Source organism: Entelurus aequoreus, linkage group LG05 (genome assembly GCF_033978785.1).
Source record: "Entelurus aequoreus isolate RoL-2023_Sb linkage group LG05, RoL_Eaeq_v1.1, whole genome shotgun sequence".
Taxonomy (NCBI): domain Eukaryota; kingdom Metazoa; phylum Chordata; class Actinopteri; order Syngnathiformes; family Syngnathidae; genus Entelurus; species Entelurus aequoreus.
In genome coordinates this window covers 47393227-47420562 of record NC_084735.1, presented here as the reverse complement: position 1 = coordinate 47420562, position 27336 = coordinate 47393227, and the positions used below count along the sequence as shown (strand labels likewise).

At 40.0% G+C, this 27336-nt stretch overlaps 1 protein-coding gene across 2 annotated transcripts in view; it reads right to left on the bottom strand.

The window, feature by feature from the left end:
• ntm (neurotrimin) overlaps positions 1-27336 on the bottom strand; it is a 527618-nt gene that overhangs the window by 439917 nt on the left and 60365 nt on the right. The window lies entirely within an intron of this gene.

Sequence of the window (27336 nt, the reverse complement as noted above, 5' to 3'; positions counted from 1 at the left end):
AATGTTCCATTTTAACAACAATGGCTAGAGTAAGGAGTTTGCTCATCCAAGAGCAGCTCCGAGGAGAGCTGCCGCTTCTTCACATCGAAAATTGTTAAATCGATTTTCCTCTCCATCATGTCTTGCGCCTCCAAGCTACCGTAGACTCGTCCTTCCTGCGAGGGTGCTCTTCACAGACATATGGTGCTCCCCACCTTCAGTGTTGCACAAATACAGTGCATACTAATAGCGGCCTGGATTTTAATGTACTAGTGAGTACATTGAGATTTGAGTACCCATTTAATATATATATATATATATATATATATATATATATATATATATATATATATATATATATATATATATATATATATATATATATATAGCCTCCTAATTTGGCTGCTAAAATATGCGGTAATATATTGCATTATTTCCAGTTGTATTGTTTCATTAAACTGTTAATCTACTTGCTTATTTACTGTTAATATCTGGTTACTTTCTGTTTTGACTTCTTTGACTGATTAAATGTTTGATCACAATTATAAGAACACACAGGATGGCAGTTTAACAATATAAATCAAATATTTACATTATTTTCTCATTTCTTTTTATTACATACAATATTTTAAGCAAAATAAATTCAATGACGCAAAATAACTAAACATAAGCAAAAGCTACTATTGGCTGTGATTTAAAGTCCTGTAAACAATAGAAAACAATGTGTGATGCATTACATTGTATCGTGTGCATCTTCAAATAAACTGAAACTGAATTGAACATATTAAAAAACAAAAAACAATTTTGTGATGATAAAAAAAAAAAATCAGTCTAATCACTGTAGTATCGACCATCCACTGATACTATACTTGGTATCGTCCATCCATCCATCCATCTTCTTCCGCTTATCCGAGGTCGGGTCGCGGGGGCAGCAGCCTAAGCAGGGAAGCCCAGACTTCCCTCTCCCCAGCCACTTCGTCCAGCTCCTCCCGGGGGATCCCGAGGCGTTCCCAGGCCAGCCGGGAGACAAAGTCTTCCCAACGTGTCCTGGGTCTTCCCCGTGGCCTCCTACCGGTCGGACGTGCCCTAAACACCTCCCTAGGGAGGCGTTCGGTATCGTTACTGTCGAAATGTGTATCGATCCGCCGACCCCTATTTACATTCAAGAGCTCTACCTTAGCGACTAACATGGATTCTAATATCCTCCTATGGCGTATAATGCAGCATGTTTAGCTATTCCTTGTAGTCTAGTGATAATGATACTTGTAATACACATCGTTTATTTTCTGCTATCGAGGTGAGGATTAGTTTGCTGCTATCTCTGTCTGCAACACCACCTGTCTCCCACATACAACACTGTCCTTTCAACCATTCCTAAAAGACAATGGAATTCAGCCTCATACAGATAACATGAGTTAGAAACGTTATTGTCACAGAAGGTGACCAGAATGCTATTTGTACACAACTGAATGGAATGCTTACATTGGGGATTCCGACTATTTAGGACTGTTTGTAGTCGATCCACAGCAATCGTTCTGCCACACAATAACTCAATGCTAACGAGGGGAAATTACACTTCAACGACTGTCGTTGGCTTTGACAGTTAAGATTTTTTGTTTGCATCAAAACAGTTGTTTTTCCCACTACGATAGGACAAAACCATCCTTGCCCAGGTACACCCTCCTGTTTTTTTGGAATATAAACATTTGGGGTTTTGGCACCAGCCGCTGGACTAGATCTGACCAATCTAGGTGTTTGGTGTTTCTCTATGTTTTCTGTAGTCTTTCCTCGTCTGCCAGGTAATACAAAGCACACACTACCTTTTTTATCACATCCACGGGAGCCGGCATTCTCGTTGTCTCTCCTTCGACAAATGGAAGTTCGAAGTTTTTCGGTAAGTAGAATCACAGCTGACCCGGCCGGACATTCGAAAGTTCTCTTGCCATCTGAGAAGTGTTGTATCCGAAATAGCTGCAATCGCTTTCTCTTAAGGTATTCATGTGTGATTTCCACAAGCGTCTGTATATGTAGAGGAAGGGGAAACATGGGCATGTCTGGATGACTCGCCACCATCTTTCTAGTGTTTACCTCCGAGTGCAAACAGGTTGTTATGAACCTGGCTGTGGTCCATCCTTTCTGACGTCACTTCCTTTGTGGGGCGCGGTATTTCTGGCGTCACTTCCTCTCCGAATTCAGTTTGTAAACGATCAATGAGTCCATACAAAGCTAAGAGCCTGAGATTCAAGAAATACACGGCACACTTACCCGTGTAAAAAATTGTCCGAGGAGGGGGACCTTAAACGATGGTTTAGTGAGGCAGAAACGGACCTTAGGCTAAATAATTATTCGTTTAAGGAGTTATCCGGCTTAATGTAGACAGGGCCTTAAATCCTTCAATGACCACAGAGCTGCAAATCTGAAGGCTTTTTTTCCCCTAAGACTTGTGTTGGCTCTGGGAACCTATCTGTGGACAGACAAAGATGGACAGTTTGCCAATGCATGCAATTGTGGACAAGGTTGCCACAACCAGTAATAAAACGGTATCCAGTTTTATCAAATAAGTGTTGGGTGCAAATCTCCGTAATCAAAAGGCATGAAAGTGGTCAGAATCAAGTGTTTTCTAACTTGTAGGCAAGAACAAGACTTGGTTCTAAAAAAAACAAAAACAATTTCCGACCCATTTCCGCCCGGAAAAACATGAGTGATGACATCACGAATATTGTCAACAAAAATATAATTGTCAGCGGCCCCTGCAATGAGGTGACGACTTGTCGAGGGTGTACCCCGCCTTCCCCCCAAATGCTGCTTGGATAGGCTCCAGCCACCCCGCGATCCCGAGAGGGATTAGTAGTAGAAAATGGATGGATGGATACAATTGTCGGTGACAAATTTTATTGACGACAATGTCGACTAATCGTTGCAGCCCCATCTATGACAGCAAGTCATGTGATCGCCGGGGACCCCCTTATGTATACATCACGAGTCTCAACTTCTCTTTGTGTGTATGCTAGCTGTCCTGGCTCCACCTACAGAGACAAAGAGAGTGGATGACTGACAAGAGGTTTCACTCCATTTATTTCATTCCCCTGTAGATGATTCAAACAGCTAAGGACAGATTTTAATGAAACTTTCAGGAAAGGCCAGAAATAGAGATGTCCGATAACGGCTTTTTTGCCGATATCCGATATTCCGATATTGTCCAACTCTTAATTATCAACCGATACCGATATATACAGTCGTGGAATTAACACATTATTATGCCTAATTTTGTTGTGATGCCCCGCTGGATGTATTAAACAATGTAACAAGGTTTTCCAAAATAAACCAACTCAAGTTATGGAAAAAAATGCCAACATGGACCTGCCATATTTATTATTGAAGTCACAAAGTGCATTATTTTTTGTAACCTGCCTCAAAACAGCAACTTGGAATTTGGGATATGCTCTCCCTGAGAGAGCATGAGGAAGTTGAGGTGGGCGGTGTTGGGAGGGCGGGGTTGAGGTGGGAGGAGGGTAGGGGGGTGTATATATATATATATTGTAGCGTCCCGGAAGAGTTAGTGCTGCAAGGGGTTCTGGGTATTTGTTCTGTTGTGTTTATGTTGTGTTATGGTGCGGATGTTCTCCCGAAATGTGTTTGTCATTCTTGTTTGGTATGTGTTCACAGTGTGGCGCATATTTGTAACAGTGTTAAAGTTGTTTATACGGCTACCCTCAGTGTGACCTGTTTGGCTGTTGACCAAGTATGAGTTGCATTCACTTGTGTGTGTGAAAAGCCATAGATAATATGTGACTGGGCCGGCACGCAAAGGCAGTGCCTTTTAGGTTTATTGACGCTCTGTACTTCTCCCTACGTCCGTGTACAAAGCGGCGTTTTAAAAAGTCATAAATTTTACTTTTTGAAACCGATACTGATAATTTTTAAACAGATACTGATAATTTCCGATTTTACATTTTAAAGCATTTATAGGCCGATAATATCGGCTGTTCGATATTATCGGACATCTCTAGCCAGAAATAGGGTAAGGAAGTAAGAACAAGTTATTTTATTTTGGGGCCGATCAAGATCACCGTCTGTACTCACAAATATTTTTTAATTGGGAAACAGGGCTTGGTGGACGTCTGCGTTCTCCGAGTGCTTTTCTAGTTAGTAGTATGTGTGATGGAGCACGTTTGCCTTTGATTACCAGCAGTGCATTTATTCAAACGCACACACACACAAACACACACGCATACACACTTGCTTATTTTCCGTCCATCTCAGAGTCCCATTCAATTTGATTAGAAACCCTATCAGCGCCCTTTTCCCTCTTTCTTGCTGTTACAATACACGCCAGAGTGCACCCTTGGGAGTGCCTTATTCTCTCCTTCATACACACGTACATGCTCACACTTGCTGTACATTTCGCTCTGTGTTCTCCTCAGCGGCCATTATTTCTGGGTTCTTTAAATGCATTCTGTCCGCACAGTGGTGCTGTTCTTATAAGTTCCTATGAAAAACAAAAATACTTTATGTGTTGGTTATAATTAGGTCATTATACATGTTTATATAATGAATCGGTCCCTCCAGGAATTTGAAATGTCGCGATTGCGCCAATTCACAATAATTCAACCAATCCCTGCGAATTATGCACAGTCTAGCAACTTTGTCCAATGCCCGCAACTTCCCCGCAAATCTTAGCCAATCAGAGTCATTTCTGCCGATCAAATTTGTCTGAGCAGCGCTCGAACGAGAACATCCACTCAAAACGTATATTTGTTTCTTGTGTAGACGGAGCAGAAACAGCAATGTCTAACAATGTATCAACTCTTTATTGCTCAAACGGCTCAACGTAGCTCAGACCTACTTCTGGTTCCCGTCTACAGCGCTAAGCCTTCTGGTTAATTAAAGTTAAAGTACCACTGATAGTCACACACACATTAGGTGTGGTGAAATTACCCTCTGAATTTGACCCATCTCCTTGTTCCACCCCCTGTGAAGTGAGGGGAGCAGTGAGCAGCAGTGGTGGCCGCGCCTGGGAATCATTTTTGGTGATTTGACCTCTTAAACTTTTGTGCTATGCTAGCTTAGCTGCTACCAAAACAATGAGCCATTCACCGCGGATTTCATTTAAAAGTAAAGCTACGAACTGAGTAAATAAACCCACCGTTTACACTGCTCTATGTTGTGCTCATTCATGTCAATGGTGTTTTAACATTTAGGGGACATGCAGTAATGAAATAACAAACGTAGTCCATTGGCGGAGATGAAAAATACTTTGAATAATTCTCACTGGCACTCACTGGCGGATGCTCCCTTTTCCTCTCCCTTATCTCTCCTGCTTGCTTCTTTGTCTTGTCTTGTCTTAACTTTCTTGTTGCCTCTTTTTGCACTGCTCTCCAAATCTAAACATTGAAAATATTTAATTGGCCTCAACGAAATCGACAAGATCTTGGGTTTGGGGGAACCTGCTTGTCGTGACGGAGCGGTTGTTGCTGGACACACGACGGACTCTTGGGAGAAGAAGGAGTGCCGCGTGCCTGGTGACCCTTTCAGTGGATGACGTGAAGATATCCACCTATTGGGAATTATGACAACAGGACATCTGCTGATTGGAGTAAGGGTTGCTCTGGTTTGTCAACAAATTGGAAGTTGCTGGCAGTCTTCAAAGTACCCCAAAGCTGCCACAAATGGTCGGAGGATGCGGGAAGAACTGTGAACACTCTTGTGATTTGGATAACATCGGACTGTCTGCCCTGCCTTTATCAGTGAATTCTCGAGTTTGTTGCTGATCTAGTGACGCACGCCGACAATATAATCATAATGGGGGACTTTAATATCCACATGAATACCCCATCGGACCCTCCGTGCGTGGCGCTCCAGACTATAATTGATAGCTGTGGTCTTACACAAATAATCAATCAATCAATCAATCAATGTTTATTTATATAGCCCTAAATCACAAAAGTCTCAAAGGGCTGCACAAGTCACAACGACATCCTCGGCACAGAGCCCACACAAGGGACGTCGATGTGAATGACTATGAGAAACCTTGGAGAGGACCGCATATGTGGGTAACCCCCACTCTAAGTACAGTCCCTAGTGGATCCACATAACAGTGAGAGTCCAGTCCATAGTGGGGCCAGCAGGAAACCATCCCGAGCAGAGACAGGTCAGTAGCACAGAGACGTCCCCAACCGATGCACAGGCGAGCGGTCCACCCCGGGTCCCAACTCTGGACAGCCAGCACCTCATCCATGGTCACCGGAACCGGAATAACCCGGCGAGGGGGCAAAGGAGAAAAGAAAACGGCAGATCAACTGGTCAAAAAAGGGGGGTCTATTAAAAGGCTAGAGTATACAAATGAGTTTTAAGATGGGACTTAAATGCTTCTACTGAGGTAGCTAGCATCTGTAACTTTTACCAGGAGGGCATTCCATAATATTGGAGCCCGAATAGAAAACGCTCTGTAGCCCGCAGACTTTTTTTGGGCTCTGGGAATCACTAATAAGCCGGAGTTCTTTGAACGCAGATTTCTTGCCGGGACATATGGTACAATACAGTCAGCAAGATAGGATGGAGCTAGACCGTGTAGTATTTTATACGTAAGTAGTAAAACCTTAAAGTCGCATCTTAAGTGCACAGGAAGCCAGTGCAGGTGAGCCAGTATAGGCGTAATATGATCAAACTTTCTTGTTCTCGTCAAAAGTCTAGCAGCCGCATTTTGTACCAACTGTAATCTTTTAATGCTAGACATAGGGAGACCCGAAAATAATACGTTACAGTAATCGAGACGAGACATAACGAACGCATGAATAATGATCTCAGCGTCGCTAGTGGACAAAATGGAACAAATTTTAGCGATATTACGGAGATGAAAGAAGGCCGTTTTAGTAACACTCTTAATGTGTGACTCAAACGAGAGAGTTGGGTCGAAGATAATACCCAGATTCTTTACCGAGTCGGCTTGTGTAATTGTTTGGTTGTCAAATGTTAAGGTGGTATTATTAAATAGATGTCGGTGTTGAGCAGGACCGATAATCAGCATTTCCGTTTTCTTAGCGTTGAGTTGCAAAAAGTTAGCGGACATCCATTGTTTGATTTCATTAAGACACGCCTCCAGCTGACTACAATCCGGCGTGTTGGTCAGCTTTAGGAGCATGTAGAGTTGGGTGTCATCAGCATAACAGTGAAAGCTAACACCGTATTTGCGTATGATGTCACCTAGCGGCAGCATGTAAATACTAAAGAGTGCAGGGCCAAGAACCGAACCCTGGGGGACTCCGCACGTTACCTTGACATAGTCCGAGGTCACATTGTTATGGGAGATGCACTGCATCCTGTCAGTAAGATAAGAGTTAAACCAAGACAAGGCTAAGTCTGACATACCAATACGTGTTTTGATACGCTCTAATAAAATATTATGATCGACGGTATCGAAAGCAGAGCTAAGATCAAAAAGCAGCAACATAGATGACGCATCAGAATCCATCGTTAGCAATAGATCATTAGTTATTTTTGCGAGGGCTGTCTCCGTAGAGTGATCTGCCCTGAAACCGGATTGAAAAGGTTCACAGAGATTGTTAGACGCTAAGTGTTCATTTAGCTGCTGTGCAACAATTTTTTCGAGGATTTTCGAGATAAACGGAAGGTGGGACACCGGCCAGTAGTTTACCATGAGGTCAGGATCGAGGTTAGGTCTTTTGAGTAGAGGATGAATAACCGCTTTTTTGAATGCTAGGGGAACAGTGCCAGAGGAAAGTGATACGTTTATAATATTTAGCACTGATGGACCTAATAATACAAAAAGCTCCTTAATAAGTTTCCCAGGAAATGGGTCAAGTAAACATGTTGTTTGTTTTGTCCCATTTACACATCTTAACAATTCCTCTAATGTTATTTCATCAAAGAGAGAGAAACTATTTTGGAGGGCGGTATCCGTCGTATATACAGTCGTATTTGTGTTAACCCAGTTGTAGCTGGGATGCGTTGTCTTTAATCTCCTTTCTAAATACTTCAATTTTCTTATTAAAGAAATTCATAAAGTCATCTGCTGAGTGGGTGGAGCTACTGGGAGGAGTCCCTTTTTGGGTTAGCGATGCTACTGTACTAAACAAAAATGTAGGATCGTTTTTGTTGAGGTGGATGAGATTTGAGTAATATTTAGCTTTAGCTAAGGTAAGTATGCGTTTATAAGTTATTAAACTATCACTCCATGCTTGATGGAAAACCTCAAGTTTAGTCGCGCGTCATTTACGTTCCAGCTTTCTACATGATAATTTATGAGCTCTAGTTTCTTCTGTAAACCATGGGGTACGCCTTTTAGGGGCCCTTTTTAGCTTTAGCGGTGTTGCACTATCAATGGTGTTGCGCAGGGCGTCGTTAAAGTTGTTAGTGAGGTTATCAATAGAGCCGACATAATTTGGGAATGGTGCCATTACCGAAGGCAGTAGGCCAGCAAGAGTCGTCGTTGAGGCAGCATTAATGTTGCGGCTGCTATAGTAGTTATTATTATTATTAGTTTGTTGACAATGAGTCAGAACTTCGAATTTTATAAGGTAATGATCAGACATTACTTTAGTATATGGGAGTATCGTAACTTTGGAGGTGGTGACACCCCTGACAAGCACTAGATCTATCGTATTACCGTTGTGATGCGTGGGTTCATTTATTATTTGTGTAAGACCACAGCTATCAATTATAGTCTGGAGCGCCAAGTACGGAGGGTCCGATGGGGTATTCATATGGATATTAAAGTCCCCCATTATGATTATATTGTCGGCGTGCGTCACTAGATCAGCAACAAACTCTGAGAATTCACTGATAAAGTCCAGATAGGGCCCAGGGGGGCGGTAGATAACAGCCAGGTGGAGAGGCAGCGGTGTGACAAACCTCATAGTAAGCACCTCAAATGAGTTATATTTATTATTTAGGTTAGGTGTAAGGCTAAAGTTTTTGTTGTATATTAGTGCGACACCCCCTCCCCTTTTAAGAGGACGGGCAACATGTGCATTCGTATAGTTAGGAGGAGATGCCTCATTTAGCACAAAAAAATCGTCTGGTTTGAGCCTGGTCTCGGCGAGACCAACGACGTCAAGATTGTTGTCTCTAATGACCTCAGTAACTAATAACGTTTTGGAAGATAATGATCTTATGTTTAAAAAGCCCATATTATAGGTAGTGGGTTGTTTTGACGAGTTTTTGTTGAGATTATCCGTAGTAGCAATATTAACAATGTTGCGTTTATTATGCGTAGTGCACTTTAAATAGTTTCGGCCATATCTAGGAATTGATACGATGGGAATTTTCAGATTGTTTGCTTGGTGCTGCGATAAACTGAACGCATCATAGTTTGCCACCTCAGTAGAATGCATGTCTACCTCCGACACAGTCACAGCAGAAAAAACATTATGTGAGGTGTGTATTATTCTAAGAGAATTGCTATGTGTGCAGGGATTATCCAGCCTGGCGCCGGCTAGTTCTAGTTTAATAATAATAATAATGGATTAGATTTATATAGCGCTTTTCTAGACACTCAAAGCGCTTCACAGAGAAGTGAGAACCCATCATTCATTTTTACAACTCATTCATTCATCATTCATTCTCCGGTGTGAGCGGCACCGGGGGCAAGGGTGAAGTGTCCTGCCCAAGGACACAACGGCAGCGATTTTTGGATGGTAAGAGGCGGGGAGCGAACCTGCAACCCTCAGGTTTCTGGCAAGGCCGCTCTACCCACTACGCCATGTAAAAGACTCCTTACCCGGACTAGCGCTTCTTTGAGGATTAGCCTTTCGCTTTGTTGTTAGCCCCGCTCGGCATCCCCGCTTCTGCTTCCGCTCACACCGCTTACGTCTCCTCCATTGACGGTCCCCGCTGGTACTTGACTCCGCTGCTTTGAAGGCCGCTCGATGTAGCCCGCGAAGTATTCCCATGCTAGCGAGGAGGTCCACCGTACATGCATCTTTCAGTCTATAACGGCCCGATCTACCCACATCCAGAATTGTCTGTCGGTCGTATGTGACCACGGAGTGTCCATGCTGTGAGCCAGCCATGAAATTGACAGAATTGACGGGTATTTTTGCCAAATCGCTCTACACTTCCAAGAGCGTCTGCAAGCCGCTGCCATCAGGGCGCCGCCATCTTGTCATCCATAATAAATGAACCCACGCATCGCAACGGTAATACGATAGATCTAGTGCTTGTCAGGGAAGGCATCACCTCCAAAGTTATGATACTCCCGTATACTAAAGTAATGTCTGATCATTACCTTATAAAATTCGAAGTTCTGACTCATTGTCAACAAGCTAATAATAATAATAACTGCTATAGCAGCCGCAACATTAATGCTGCCACGATGACTCTTGCTGGCCTACTGCCTTCGGTAATGGCACTACTCCCAAATTATGTGGGCTCTATTGATAACCTCACTAACAACTTTAACGACGCCCTGCGCGAAACCACTGATAGTATAGCGCCGCTAAAGCTAAAAGGGGCCCCTAAAAGGCGCACCCCATGGTTTACAGAAGAAACTACAGCTCATAAATTATCATGTGTGTGTTGTGTTTGCTCGGTTCTCGTATCATCTTTTAACCTGCCCATTGTACAACACTTTGGCTACCCCTGTGGTAAATTTTAAATGTGCTTTATAAATAAAGTTGATTTGATTTGATGTAGAAAGTTGGAACGCAAATGACACGCAACTAAACTTGATGTTTTCCATCAAGCATGGAGTGATAGTTTAATAACTTATAAACGCATACTTACCTTAGCTAAAGCTAAATATTACTCAAATCTCATTCGCCTCAACAAAAACGATCCTAAATTTTTGTTTAGTACAGTAGCATCACTAACCCAACAAGGGACTCCTCCCAGTAGCTCCACCCACTTGGCAGATGACTTTATGAATTTCTTTAATAAGAAAATTGAACTCATTAGAAAGGAGATTAAAGACAACACATACTTGCCACAACTGGGTTCTAATAACACAGATACGACTGTATATACGACGGATACTGCCCTCCAAAATAGTCTCTCTCTTTTTGATGAAATAACATTAGAGGAATTGTTAAGGCGTGTAAATGGTATAAAACAAACAACATGTTTACTTGACCCACTTCCTGGGAAACTTATCAAGGAGCTTTTTGTATTTTTAGGTCCATCAGTGTTAAATATTATAAACTTATCACTTTCCTCTGGCACTGTTCCTCTAGCATTCAAAAAAGCGGTTATTCATCCTCTGCTCAAAAGACCTAACCTCGATCCTGACCTTATGGTAAACTACCGACCTGTGTCCCACCTTCCGTTTATTTCGAAAATCCTTGAAAAGATTGTTGTACAGCAGCTAAATGAACACTTAGCGTCTAACAATTTCTGTGAACCCTTTCAATCCGGTTTCAGGGCAAATCACTCTACTGAGACAGCCCTCGCAAAAATGACTAATGATCTATTGCTAACGATGGATTCTGATGCGTCATCTATGTTGCTGCTTCTTGATCTTAGCGCAGCTTTCGATACCGTTGATCATAATATTTTATTAGAGCGTATCAAAACACGTATTGGTAAGTCAGACTTAGCCTTGTCTTGGTTTAACTCTTATCTTACTGACAGGATGCAGTGCGTCTCCCATAACAACGTGACATCGGACTATGTTAAGGTAACGTGTGGAGTTCCCCAGGGTTCGGTTCTTGGCCCTGCACTCTTTAGCATCTACATGCTGCCGCTCGGCGACATCATACGCAAATACAGTGTTAGCTTTCACTGTTATGCTGATGACACCCAACTCTAAATGCCCCTAAAGCTGACCAACACGTCGGATTGTAGTCAGCTGGAGACGTGTCTTAATAAAATTAAACAATGGATGTCCGTTAACTTTTTGCAACTCAACGCCAAGAAAACGGAAATGCCGATTATCGGTCCTGCTAGACACCGACATCTATTTAATAAAACCACCTTAACATTTGACAATCAAACAATTACACAAGGCGACTCGGTAAAGAATCTGGGTATTATCTTCGACCCAACGCTCTCGTTTGAGTCACACATTAAGAGTGTTGCTAAAACGGCCTTCTTTCATCTCTGTAATATCGCTAAAATTCGTTCCATTTTGTCCACTAGCGACGCTGAGATCATTATTCATGCGTTCGTTACGTCTCGTCTCGATTACTGTAACGTATTATTTTCGGGTCTCCCTATGTCTAGCATTAAAAGATTACAGTTGGTACAAAATGCGGCTGCTAGACTTTTGACAAGAACAAGAAAGTTTGATCATATTACGCCAATACTGGCTCACCTGCACTGGCTTCCTGTGCACTTAAGATGCGACTTTAAGGTTTTACTACTTACGTATAAAATACTACACGGTCTAGCTCCATCCTATCTTGCTGACTGTATTGTACCATATGTCCCGGCAAGAAATCTGCGTTCAAAGAACTCCGTCTTATTAGTGATTCCCAGAGCCCAAGAAAAGTCTGCGTGCTACAGAGCGTTTTCTGTTCGGGCTCCAGTACTATGGAATGCCCTCCCGGTAAAAGTTAGAGATGCTACCTCAGTAGAAGCATTTAAGTCCCATCTTAAAACTCATTTGTATACTCTATGTAATGGTTTACTAGGGGAGGTGACGGCAAACATACACCAGGGGGCAGTATATATAAATATTTATTATATATATATATATATATATATATATATATATATATATATATATATATATATATATATATATATGTATATATATATATATACATATATATATATATATATATATATATATATATATATATATATATATATATATATATATATATATATATATATGTATATATATATATATATATATATATATACATATATATATATATATATATATATATATATATATATATATATATATATATATATATATATATATATATATATATATTATATTATATATATATATATATATATATATATATATATATATATATATATATATATATATATATATATATATATATATATATATAATAACAAACAATACTAATATAATAAACTAAGGAAATGGAGTGTGAACTAGAATACAATAGTTTGTGGTGTAAGACTATGTGTGTAGTTAGCTGAAGTGTGTGTGTTACCAAGTGTTGAACGAGAGATGAGGAAGTCCAGGGGTAGAGGGGAGCCAAGCGAGGGAAGTCAAGGATCGAGGGAGGCAGTCAGTGTCCAGAGGGAGATCCGGGGAAATGTGAGACGCACAGCTCACTGTCCAGGCGACGGAGGGTACTGCGGGGACACTGGAGAAGACAGGGGGTCAAGGCACGGAGAGGAAACAAGAGAGAGAGCTAAAGCTTCGCTTACGGTTCACCATGAGAAAACTAAGTTCCCGCGCCGATCCTTGGGTCCACCCTGCCTTTATCCGGCACGCCCTCATCAGGATCAGGTGTGCAGATAGCCGGTGAGTGTTTGCAGCTGGTGGCTGCTGCAGGGCGGAGACGCGCGCGGTGCGTCCCTGGATGTGCGCACCCGTGGGCGTGTCCCGAGGTGCGCACAGACGGCAAGGGTCTGAGCCGTAACACTCTAGCCTTTAAATAGACCCCCCTTTTTTAGACCAGTTGAACTGCCGTTTTCTTTTCTCCTTTGCCCCCTCGCCGGGTTATTCCGGTTCCGGTGACCATGGATGAGGTGCTGGCTGTCCAGAGTTGGGACCCGGGGTGGACCGCTCGCCTGTGCATCGGTTGGGGACATCTCTGCGCTGCTGACCCGTCTCCGCTCGCGATGGTCTCCTGCTGGCCTCACTATGGACTGGACTCTCACTATTATGTTGGATCTACTATGGACTGGACTTTCACAATATTATGTCAGACCCACTCGACGTCCATTGCATCCGGTCTCCCCTAGAGGGGGGGTCACCCACATATGCGGTCCTCTCCAAGGTTTCTCAGTCATTCACATCGACGTCCCATTGGGGTTGTGAGTTGTTCCTTGCCCTTATGTGGGCTCTGTACCACGGATGTCGTTGTGGCTTGTGCAGCCCTTTGAGACACTTGTGATTTAGGGCTATATAAATAAACATTGATTGATTGATTGATTGAACATGGCCTGTGGCTCTTTGGATTGTTGTATTGAGGCATTATGGAACATCTAGTTTAAAAAGTTAAAGTTAAAGTCCCAACAATAGTCACACACTAGGGTTGTATGGTATACTGGTATTAGTATAGTACCGCGATACTAATGAATCATATTCGGTACTATACCGCCTATGAAAAGTACCGGTCCACCGGGGGGGACCGTGGTCACGTCGTGTCATTGCTGGTTTAAGAGCAGACGAGCATGTTCGGCAGCGCACAATCACGGAATACTTACAAACAGACAATGTGTGTAGACAGAAAAGGGAGAATGGACGCATTTTGGTTTAAAAACTAACGATAAAAGTGGCGAGCTAGCGGCTAAAGCGGCAGTGTTTTAGCTACTTCTAAATCACTAATCCTCGCCTCCATGAATAAAGTGAGTTTCTTACAAATATCATCCCTGCAGGACGAGGAATAGCTAAACATGCTTCACTACACTCCGTAGCTCACCGGCATCAAAATGTAAACAAACACAATTGGTGGATCTACACCTAACATCCACTGTAATGATACCAAGTACAAGAGCGTATCTACTCGATAATACTATGATTAGGTCGATATTTTTTGACATCACATCTTCTTTGGATTTTTAAAATTTAGATTATGTTTATGAACTCAGGAAATGTGTCCCTGGACACATGAGGACTTTGAATATGACCAATGTATGATCCTGTAACGACTTGGTGTCGGATTGATACCTAAATTTGTGGTATCATCCAAAACTAATGTAAAGTATCAAACAACAGAAGAATAAATTATTATTACATTTTAACAGAAGTGTAGATAGAACATGTTAAAAGAGAAAGTAAGCAGATATTAATAGTAAATTAACAAGTATATTAATAATTCATTTTCTACCACTTGTCCTTAAAAATGTTGACAAAATAATAGAATGGAAAATGACACAATTTGTTACCGCATATGTCAGCAAACTAATTAGGAGCCTTTGTTTGTTTACTTAATACTAAAAGACAAGTTGTCTTGTATGTTCACTATTTTATTTAAAGACAAACTTGCAATAATAAACATATGTTTAATGTACTGAAAGTTTTTTTGTTAAAATAAAGCCAATAATGCAATTTGTTGTGGTACTTTGATACTTATTAAAGTATCAAAATATTTTTAGTACTGGTACAAAAATATTGGTATCGGGACAACACTATCACACACACGCTAGTTGCGGTGAAATTATCCTCTGCATTTGACCCATCCCCATGTTCACCCCCTGGGAGGTGAGTGGAGTAGTGAGCAGCAGCGTGCACGGCGCTCGGGAATCATTTGGTGATTTTACCCCTAATTCCAACCCTTGATGCTGAGTGCCAAGCAAGGAGGCAATGGGTCCCATTTTTATAGTCTTTGGTAGTACTCGGTTTGAACTCACGACCTTCCAGTCTCAGGGCGGACACTCTAACCACAAGGCCACTGAGCAGGTTTGGACATTGTTTTTAATTTCCCAATGCAAATACTTTATTGGCTGTTTTCACACTTTGAACACTTGCACAATAGATATCACCTAAGCACTCAATTCGACTTCTACTTGAGTTGTCTAAAGTCTGCCACAGTATGTAAATTAGAAGGAAATGAAAAAACACTTTCCTTTCAAACTGAAGGAATGGTATTACACGGTTGTGTATTGAATTGTTCTTTAAACTGTTACTCTTATTCAATTCGGTGTACAAATGACCTGTTCATTGGAGTGACATGAACAAGCTTTTAGCCAAGACATTGAATCCAACAGTAATGAAAAATCCACTAGCGAGTTGACCATTTGGTCAAACGTCACAAAAATCAACTCATGCAGGGAATTAAATCTACCCTTCTGACAAATAAAGCTATTTCTCATCTGATTTTTTTTTCTTCTTAGTAGAAATAACTTTTGCTCAGTATTTTAGAGCAGAATACCCATACACACAGACCGTTATAAAATGTAATTCCAACATTCACTGTGTGTTTTCTTCCTTAGAAAAACAACACATGCAGTGTGTATAGTTTTCTGGCTGCATCTTCCCACCACTGACGCTAATAGAGATCGAGGGGGATTGGTGGCAAGGAGGTAACAATAAATAATGAGCTTGTGGCTCAGATTTCAATTGCACCACACAACCAGTGGACGCTGAGACAAGGGATGCCAACAATAAATGAAAAGTGGTAGAATGGTAATGCGGAAGTTCTTTGATAAGTGCTTTTTAAGTTCTAGGTCAAACAGATGGAACAAATCTAAAGGGAAAATGTACCTACTAGGGGTGTGGGAAAAAATCGGTTCGAATTCGAATTGCGATTTTCACGTTGTGCGATTCAGAATCGATTCTCTTTTTTTTTTTTAAATAGATTTTTTTTTATATATATATATTTTTTTTTTTAATTAAAAAAAACAACATTTTTTTTTTTTTTTTTAAATTAATCAATCCAACAAAACAATACACAGCAATACCATAACAATGCAATCCAATTCCAAAACCAAACCCGACCCAGCAACACTCAGAACTGCAATTAACAGAGCAATTGAGAGGAGACACAAACACGACACAGAACAAACCAAAAGTAGTGAAACAAAAATGAATATTATCAACAACAGTATCAATATTAGTTACAATTTCAACATAGAATATGTTTAAAAATCCCTCATTGACATTATCATTAGACATTTATAAAAATAAAAATAAATGAACAATATTGTCACAGTGGCTTACACTTGCATCGCATCTCATAAGCTTGACAACACACTGTGTCCAATATTTTCACAAAGATAAAATAAGTCATATTTTTGGTTCATTCAATAGTTCAAACAAATTTATATTATTGCAATCAGTTGATAAAACATTGTCCTTTACAATTATAAAAGCTTTTTACAAAAATCTACTACTCTGCTTGCATGTCAGCAGACTGGGGTAGATCCTGCTGAAATCCTATGTATTGAATGAATAGAGAATCCTTTTGAATCGGGAAAACATAGTTTTTGAATCGAGAATCGTGTTGAATTGAAAAAAAAAATCGATTTTGAATCGAATCGTGACCCCATGAATCGATATTGAATCGAATCGTTGGACACCCAAAGATTCACAGCCCTAGTACCTACCAAAAAATACCTACATCTCTGAGTATTAGAAACTAACAGGAACATGTATTGTTTGGTATACAGTACAACAGCTCAGTAGGCTGCATAATGCATATTAAGATCCCTTTTAAAGAGAATGGCGGACAAGGGAAGAAAAACAATTTCTTTCATCTTCAGAACGCTCTTGCAACTATCGATGCACTATCCCAGTGAAGGACTTGTGCTTGAGGCAATGCTACTTTCCTCAAGTTCTACAGTCCAAAGAGCATTCATTAATTGGCAAAGACTGGTAGAATGTAAACAAGCGCACTATATAAAATACTTGTTTTTTTTTAGTATGTGATCTTTAATTTACAATCAGAACCTTACATTTTAGAAGGACCCAGAGGAGGACAAGCAAAAGAAGTGTGGAGCCGCTCTTTCACTGGAGGACTGGATGAATAGCTAAACATGCAGCACAACAAGCCAGAGAGCAGGTCGAGACACAAACCATGCTAACCGCTAAGCTAACTTGAATGTAAAAGGAAACAACAGAGTACGTGCTTAGTACACTTTAACGGAAATGTAGCTGCAACCACGTTACAGTGGAGTGTAACCAGCTATATGAACACGAATTTAGCAGGTACAGTGGAATCTCGATTTACAAACCCGTCAATTTGCAATCTTTTCCATCCATCCATCCCATCCATTTTCTACTGCTTATTCCCTTCTGGGTTGGGGGGGCCGCAGGAGCCTATCTCAGCTACAATTGGGCGGAAGGCGGGGTACACCGTGGACAAGTCGCCACCTCATCGCACGGCCAACACAGATAGACAGACAACATTCACATTCACACACTAGGGCCAATTTAGTGTTGCCAATCAACCTATCCCCAGGTGCATGTTTTTGGAGGTGGGAGGAAGCCGGAATACCCGGAGGGAACCCACGCAGTCACGGGGAGAACATTCAAACTCCGCACAGAAAGATCCCGAGGCCGGGATTGAACTCACGACTACTCAGGACCTTCGTATTGTGAGGCAGACGCACTAACCCCTCTGCCACCGTGCTGCCCTGCAATCTTTTCGATAAAGCCAAATGTACCTTTGTGTAAGAGCCTTGTCTCAGTGTAAGAACGCTTAATTCATTCATTCATTTCGTGTCCCGCCTGCAGCGTTTTTGGAAAGTCGGTGCCGTCCTTGTCACTTGCTGCGCAGTACAATACACTATGGTCACTTCTTTTCAGTGTTTGTTGGCCTTTTAAAAAGTTTTGTCTATTTTGCTAACTCAATATTACTTCTAAAAAGGCAACCGACCAGCGTGAAAAGAAGGAGTAAATGGCTGTGCAGTAAAAAAAAAAAAAAAAATATTTGCAGGGAGTACATTAATGGCGCTAAGAAGTATTGAATAATCAATGAAGCAGGCCACAGCACTATAACAAGTTTTGGTTGTGATGAGACTAGAGTTTTCTGGAAAATAATGCCAAAGCAGACTCTTATCACAGCAAAAGAGAAGACTACCTCTCGCCTCTTCCAAGAGCACACACACACACACACACACACACACACACACACACACACACACACACACACACACACACACGCTAAGCACACGCACACACACACACAAACACGCACACACGGCCCCTCCCTTAAACATCCTTTCTCCCACTCCGTCTGCTCCTTTCTCGTCAGCTTCTCCTTTGCCGATGTTAAACAGTAAAATCCACTTACATTGTGTTTGATTTTTGAGATCGTTTGTGAGGGCACCAAAGGGACTTCCGTGTGTTGGCATAGCAGCACATACAGGACAGGTCAGCTTGTTGTTGTTGTTGTTTTGTGGATACCGCATCATTGCAGTTTCAAAATCCTTACAATAATTCCGTAAAGTGTGACGCTATCAAACGAGTGTAGTTTTGTGCTGCCACTTTAGTGTTGGTCGGTCTTCCAAAATCCTTAGCAAAGCGCTGTACTGGCATGGTTCGAGTGTGGAATGACGTAAAGGGGAGAGAAAATGGAAGCAGGCTCGAGAAGTATGTTTGTAGTAAGTAAGAAGAATTGTTTTTTCAGACATTTCCTAAAAAAATCATCAAAATCCGTCCATAACTTTTTGAGTTATGTTTCTAACAAACACACAAATAAACCCTGGCCGAAAACATAATCTCTTTGGCGAGGGTAATAACGTCTGTGTACTGCAACGCAGAGTGCGCCATCTTCGTCTAAAGGGTTTCCAAACCAACACAGAGCAGGTCACGGCGCATCACGAGGAGGGAAAAAGCACCTGGTGGGAGCGCTGACTCTGCACATCGCGGGGAATATGAGAAGCTACTTGATAAACCATCACCTAGAAAATATATTTGAAGCCAGTGAGGCTAAGCATCAATTTGTAAGGTGTTTACGTCATTAAAAGTTGTCAGTTAACTTTTTGGAGAAACTGCATGTTCCAAACTGATATACAAAACTGTCCACTGCAAAGGACCATTCCTCTCTGAAATTAAAAGTTAAAATACACTAACTAATCCAAACATTATTACACTGGATTGGTAAATTGTAAGTTTCAAGACACTCAACTGAACGATAAGTGTTTTTATCATTAGTTTTTAGGCCAAATTACATACATTTTCTCTCTTCTATCTCCACACTGTTCCCACTTGCAAGTGCTATGTATGTGTGTTAACTCGCAACATGCGCCTCAGTTCATATTACCAGCAGTACTACCACGGCACTCCACCATGGCATGAAACACACATTTACCTGCATTGTAGTACCTTTATTAATGTATTAGTACCACAGTACTTTATTAGTACAGGTATACCGTACAACCGTAGTTTAAAGTGTGCAAACCTTCACTTAAATATGAACTTTTGTCAAGGCTGGAACCCATCATTCATATTTACATTGTTTCTTATGGAGAACTGTACTTCACTACATTAACTTTCAATTTACGAACCCTGTTCAAGAACCTATTAAGTTCGTAAATCAAGGTTCCACTGTAGATTGCTAATAGTCTAGAGCAGGGCTATTCAACTACATAATGAAGAGTGCCGCCGTTTCAAGAGCCCAAGAGCTCAGGGGCCAAACATCGAAATTTGGACAATTCACCAGAAAGTGCCTCCGCAGGTTATATTCCTTTGAGACTGCATTTACCTAATTACAAAGTAAACACATTAGCTTTCCCACTGCACTCTTGATAAATCCATCATTATGCCCTCGCTATTTGTTTCCAGCGTGTGCAGCTAGCCAGAAAGTTAACAGCATGAAGAAACAGAGGCTCCAGAGGTTTTGTTGAGGATGGAGGTTCCTTTTAAATTATTTTACTTCCTCTCAGTTTTATTTCTGCACACTTCTTTCTTCATTTAGGTTTGTAAGACTGAATATATGAACGTTACAAAAGTATAACATCCATTGTGTATTTTACATAAATAAAATAAACGTTTTAGCAGATACATCCACACAATAAACTACAGATGTAATGATTTATATAAATATAAATTCACTTCATTATGTCCTGATACAGCATGTACATGTACACACATTAGTACATGTAAATGTACTAACTCTATGAAAATGTAAAACTAGAAATAAAGGCATCATGTAATAAAAAATCTGACACACTGATACTATAATGAACAAAAACACAAATATGTGTCTTTAAATATATCCAAAATGTAGAGCATTTTTATTATATGTTACAAATTACATGATGGCGTCCAATTATACTTTGTTTACTGCTTCACCAAACATAGTGAATAGTCATGATTAATAATCATGATTTCAATCTTGATAAAAAATTATCGTAATTATTATTTTTTTCGATAATCGTGCAGTCCTAGGTATAAGACTTGACCTCATATATTAACACTATTTTTATCTATATGGACAAAAAGTGCAGTGACGTCTTATATCCATAAGGTGCCATCTTGCGAATTGTTCACATTTATTTGTATTTATTTATATTATTATTTTGTTTTTGCCATATTACTTTGTTTATAATGCGTGTGTTGCTTTCATATGCACATTCAGCTTTCTACTTGAGGTACATATATACATTTTAAATGTGTGTGATTAAAAAAACAAAACATTTGGTTAAAGGATTTCAGTATAAGTAGTTTTCGAAAATTTTGAGCACATTTAAAGTTACCGCGATAATAATAACCGTGATCATTTTGGTCACAATAACCGTGATAAGAAATGTTCACACCGTGACATCCCTGTAATGGACAATTGTAACATAATTGTTTATATATATATATATATATATATATATATATATATATATATATATATATATATATATATATATATATATATATACGAACTGAGAAACTTTTTTTTGCAAATATACATTAACTTAGAATTTAATGGCAGCAATACATTGCAAAAAAGTTGGCACAGGGGCATTTTTACCACTGTGTTACATTGCTTTTCCTTTTAACAGCACTCAGTAAACGTTTGGGAAATGAAGATATATATATATATATATATATATATATATATATATATATATATATATATATATATATATATATATATATATATATATATATATATATATATATATATATATATAGTATATATATGTATATATGTATATATGCGCTTTGGAGCCCCTGCCTTGAAAGAAAATAATGTTTGCCTTGGTGCCTTTCCAACTTGCCTTGGTGCCCTAAAATATGAGCCCTCCTTTAAGGCAACACTTGCCTTGACCTTAAAAAGTAAAAATTTGAGGCATGCATCGTGCAAGAATGAGAAATAATTCCACCTGAAAAGCTTAAAAAATTGGTCTCTTCATTTCCCAAACATTTACAGAGTGCTGTTAAAAGGAAAAGCAATGTAACACAGTGGTAAAAATGCCCCTGTGCCAACTTTTTTGCAATGTGTTGCTGCCATTAGATTCTAAGTTAATGTATATTTGCAAAAAAAAAAGTTTCTCAGTTCGAACATTAAATATATTGTCTTTGCAGTGTATTCAATTTAATATAATGTCGGGAACTCGCAAGGCTACGGTAGTTGTGACCCCAAGATGCAAGAAACAGGGGATCGACGCGCAGGTAAGAAGATTTTAATATACTTAAACAGAGGGGAAGCAGTCATGCATACAAAGGTTCTCAAACATAATCAATCCTCGAGCACTGCGGAACAGGCAAGGCAGGCATAAATAGCAGCCTGATTGGCAACTGCAACCAGGTGTGCCGGGCTGCCAATCAGGGACAGGTGAGGGAAACGAGCGCTCTGGGAGACATGCAGGAAATACAACAAAAATAAGAAAAATAAACATCAAACAAGGAAACGCAACTAGAAATGAAGTGACAGGTCTTCACATATAAGTTGGAAAGGATTTGTAAATTATTGTATTCTGTTTTTATTTACGATTTACACATTGTGCCAACTTAGCTGGTTTTGGGTTTTGTACATAAACTACACAAAAAACTTTGCCAGAGTCAAAATGACAAATCACCATACCAAAAGCCTGAATTGATTACATGTTGAGGATAATAATCGTTCATACACTATCTGGATCTTTTCAAGATAAGGCTGAAACGACGCGTCGACATAGTCGACGTCATCGGTTACGAAAATACGTCGACGCCGATTTTGTGCGTCGACGCGTCACATATTTACGTCACACTACCGTCATGGCGGTGCGCAAAGCAGAGCGGTGCGAACGAGGGGAAAAAATCACGCCAAAAGTCGTCAAAAGTGTGGGAGTATTTCAATACACGGCCTAATAATGTTGTTGTATGCACACTGTGTCGAGCGGAAATGGCCTATCATAGCAGCACAACGGCTATGAACGAACATTTGAAAAGAAAACAGCCGACAGTGTTCTTGCCATCACCATCAACGAGTCAATCGTTCGCGTGAGTATACGTTGTCATCATTACACAAAAACATGGATGTGTCATTTGTATCTGCGTTGTAAATTAATAAACTAAAGCACCGTTTCGCTCTGAGAGGCGCGTTTGGCGTGCCTGTTCAGTGTTTACAAAGACGCGCTCCTCTTTAACGCTAACGTTAATTAGTTGTGCAAATACCTTTTACAACATTAACAGTTACATATACTATGTACAAACGAACCATTAACTTTCACTTTAATCATACTATCATCAGTCTTACCTCTCAGTTCCAGCCACATCGACCTCTACTGAGCGCTGTCACGCCAAATTTCTTCCCCCCTACAAACACCCCCCCGATTTACTTACTGTTATTCATTTCCGCAAATGTCCACGAGTCAAATGTGCATTCAGTCAGGAATATCCTCAAGTTAATTTGTCCGATTAATACAGACGTTTTGTTAACGCTATATTATAAGAAAAAAAACAAAAACAATTTACAAACACAAGCTATGGGATGACGAGACCGGAAGTAAATGGGGAGGGGGGAGGGGTTTGTAGGGGGGAAGAAATTTGTCGTGACAGCGCCTATTTTCAGCTGCTGGGAATATTGTAAACAAGAAAAGAAGCAGCCTCACCCCAGAGCATGTAGACATGCTAACCTTTCTTCATTACAACTGTTAGTCACTCCCTGGAATGAGTAGAATTGGTTATTGTGTACTGTGTTGGACTGGATGTTTATTTTGCACATTTTAAAAGCAATACTTAATGTTTACAGTGCTCCAGAATATTTAGATTGGCACTTTTTTGTGCTGGATGTTTATCTTTATTTTTGCACATTTTAAAGCAAAATAAGCAATAATTTTACTTTTGTTGAAATGTTTACATTGTTGTTACAGAATATTTCGTTTTGCACTTTTTTGCATTGGATGTTTATCTTTATTTTTGCACATTTTAAAGCAAAATAAGCAATACTTTTACTTTTGTTGAAATGTTTACACTGTTGTTACAGAATATTTCGTTTTGCACTTTTTTGTATTGGATGTTATTTTTGCACATTTTAAAGCAAAATAAGCAATACTTGTACTTTTGAAATGCTTATACTATTGCAGAATATTAAGATTTGCACTGGATGTTTACTTTTATATTTGCACATTAAAAAGCAAATAAGTTACTTTTAATTTTGTTAAATGTTAAAAGTTTTAAATGTTTACATTGTTTCAGAATATTTTGTCATGTTGTTGTCAATGTTGACTGAGTGGCCATACTTTTTTTTTTGTAAATAAAAGCCATGCCTTTTGAAAAAACTGGCCTACATTTATTTTTTCATCTTAATTTTAAATAAAAAAATAATCTATAGATTAATCGAAAAAAAAAATATCTATAGATTAACCGATTAATCGAAAAAAATAATCGATAGATTAATCGATAGAAAAATAACCATTAGCTGCAGCCTTAGTTCAAGACCATCTACTACACTATTAATACAGAATGTGTATAACATAGTTTATAATGCAGTTCTACCTTCAAATAAACTAAAACAAAAGAGCAGCACATCAATCTGGCTGTAAGGGCGTGAGACAATGCACAACATCAGGTACAGGATTTAGACTTGTTTTTCTATTAAAAGTATCAATGGGCTCAATTTATGTGATTTTTGGAAATGTTTATCCTACAGTGGGTGAAATAATCGTACAGATAAGATAAGTATCATACGCTCATACAACAGCAGCCAAGGTAGAAGCACCCTGGAATTTGCAGTAGAATGATTATATTATTATTTGTATGCTAAAAAATATATTGTAATGTATAAGACTGCATTACTGCATAGTATAAACAGTATCGTTATATACTGTAGTTTTAGGCCATATCACCCAACTGCTAAAAAGGGGAGGGCTTTCAGGGCTGCCTTGAGAAACACCTCAACTATGTAAATCACAAGTTTAGACCCCAATGTTCTATGTTTGCTAGAAGGTTAAATGTCAATGCAAAAGCTGCCAATGTGTTTACAGTGGCCCCAGTTCCTCTATACAACAGGACCACTGTCGTGTTTTTAGGAATTTTTAAAAAAATGTTTGTCTCCCAAGTTACGACTTCAGTTCAGAACTTGGGTGACAAACATTTTTTCAACCAATTCCTAAGAAAAAGCATGGCTGACAGTTGAATTGCCCTGACCTAACCAGGTGCCTTTTGTAGCCACCGAGTAACTTCTGGAATACATCTGGCTGGATATTAGACCACTCTCCTTGGCTGAATTGGTAATGTAGCGACAAGTTCATCCTTCCATCGCTTCTAGGTAGGAGGGATCCAGCCATAATTTGCTCGGAGATAGAATTACAGACAGGCAATTAAATTTGGGGTGTGTTCCCATTTACCGCAAAAATGAATGAACAAAAATGTCAAGAGTTATGTCCAATGGCGGCAAGTTTGATGGATTGGTGAATGTGGAGCTTTTATATGAGCGTATAATATTTATGTGTCAAGCGCTCTAAATGAATACTGTGTGGATAAGCCTTGGACAGAAACTATTTTATGAGCAACAAAGACTATTTTAATGTTACTATCCTCGAAACCGTCATCAGGAAAAAGTTATTAAAAAGGTCACAAATAGCTGCACTCTATCCTTGGATTATGTCCATTCACTGTGCAACCCTTTCACTGTATTGTGCCCTTGCTTGCCAGACATTGCAGGTATGACCTTGTGAAATCAAACAAAAACACAATGCAGCGTACAAGAGTTTTCCAACCTTTCTATAAAATGGCAGGTGGCACTGCAATTCAGGCAGAACACAGCGTGTGACGTTGTTGCTTTTGTCCCAAGTCAGTAGGGATGAAAAGGAGAGTGGAAAGGATGTTGTTACATTTACAGCATACAAACTGTGCAAACAATAGAGGATGCAAACTCCATACAGATGCATTTTCGATGCTCCTTATTATAATATATAGTTTTCAGGGGATGACGATCGCTTCTAAATTATTTCACACACAGAGTTGAACTAATAGCAACCCTTCTCTGTGCCCCACAAGTTAATTAGCACGCCATGTGAATAAAATTTACTTGTTTAACATTTTCGAAGATGAAAAAAAGGCTAATAGCAAGGTTAATAGTTTGTGGAAAGCAAAAATACTTAACATTTACAGAAACATTGGACAGTAATAAATACATACATAATATAAGATAAACAATAACTAATTATATAATAAACACAATGAATAATAAATATGAGTACAAACTGACTGAAATATTGTACAATGAATAGATGAATGCATCATATACTCTGGATACAACTAACAGAAACATTGTTATGAATGTATAAATACAGTATTAATCGATGATAGACAGTAATGTGGTCGGCATGAAGGCAACTCGACATTATTAGAGACAGACAAATGCTGAATATGACTTCAAGAACACCATCCCAACTGCCAAAACTTGAGGTGGAAACATTCTGCTTGGAAATAGTTTTCAGTGCCATCCATCCGCATACTTACCAACCTTGAGACCTCCGAATTCGGGAGATTGTTGAGGTGGGCGGGGTTTGGTGGTAGCAGGGGGTGTATATTGTAGCGTCCCGGAAGAGTTAGTGCTGCAAGGGGTTCTGGGTATTTGTTCTGTTGTGTTTATGTTGTGTTACGGTGCGGATGTTCTCCCGAAATGTGTTTGTCATTCTTGTTTGGTGTGGGTTCACAGTGTGGCGCATATTTGTAACAGTGTTAAAGTTGTTTATACGGTCACCGTCAGTGTGACCTGTATGGCTGTTGATCAAGTATGCCTTGCATTCACTCATGTGTGTGTAAAAGCCGCATATATTATGTGACCAGACCGGCACGCTGTTTGTATGGAGGAAAAGCGGACGTGATGAGAGGTTGTAGAGGACGCTAAAGGCAGTGCCTTTAAGGCACGCCCCCATTATTGTTGTCCAGGTAGAAATCGGGAGAAATTCGGGAGATTGGTTTCCCCGGGAGATTTTCGGAAGGGGCACTAAAATTTGGGAGTCTCCCGGGAAAATCGGGAGGGTTGGCAAGTATGTCCATCCGTCCATCCATCTTCTTCCGCTTATCCGGGTTGCAGTGGCAGCAGTCTCAGTATGGAAGCTCAGACTTCCCGCTCTTTGGCCTCCTCTTCCACTTCCACGGGAGGAACACTGAGGCATTCCCAGGCAAGCTGTGAGACATAATCCCTCTGGCGTGTTTGAGGTCTCCTTACAGCTGGGCATGCCCGGACCACCTCATGAGGGAGTTGTCCTAAAGACATCCAGATTAGAGGCCAAAGCCAACTCAACTGGCTTCTCTCGATGCAAGGGAGAGGGAACTCTCCTGAGCTCCTTCCGGGTGACAGAGCTCTTCACACTGCTTCTTCGGGTGAGACTAACCACCCTATAAAGCAGGGGTGGGCAATTAATTTTTACCGG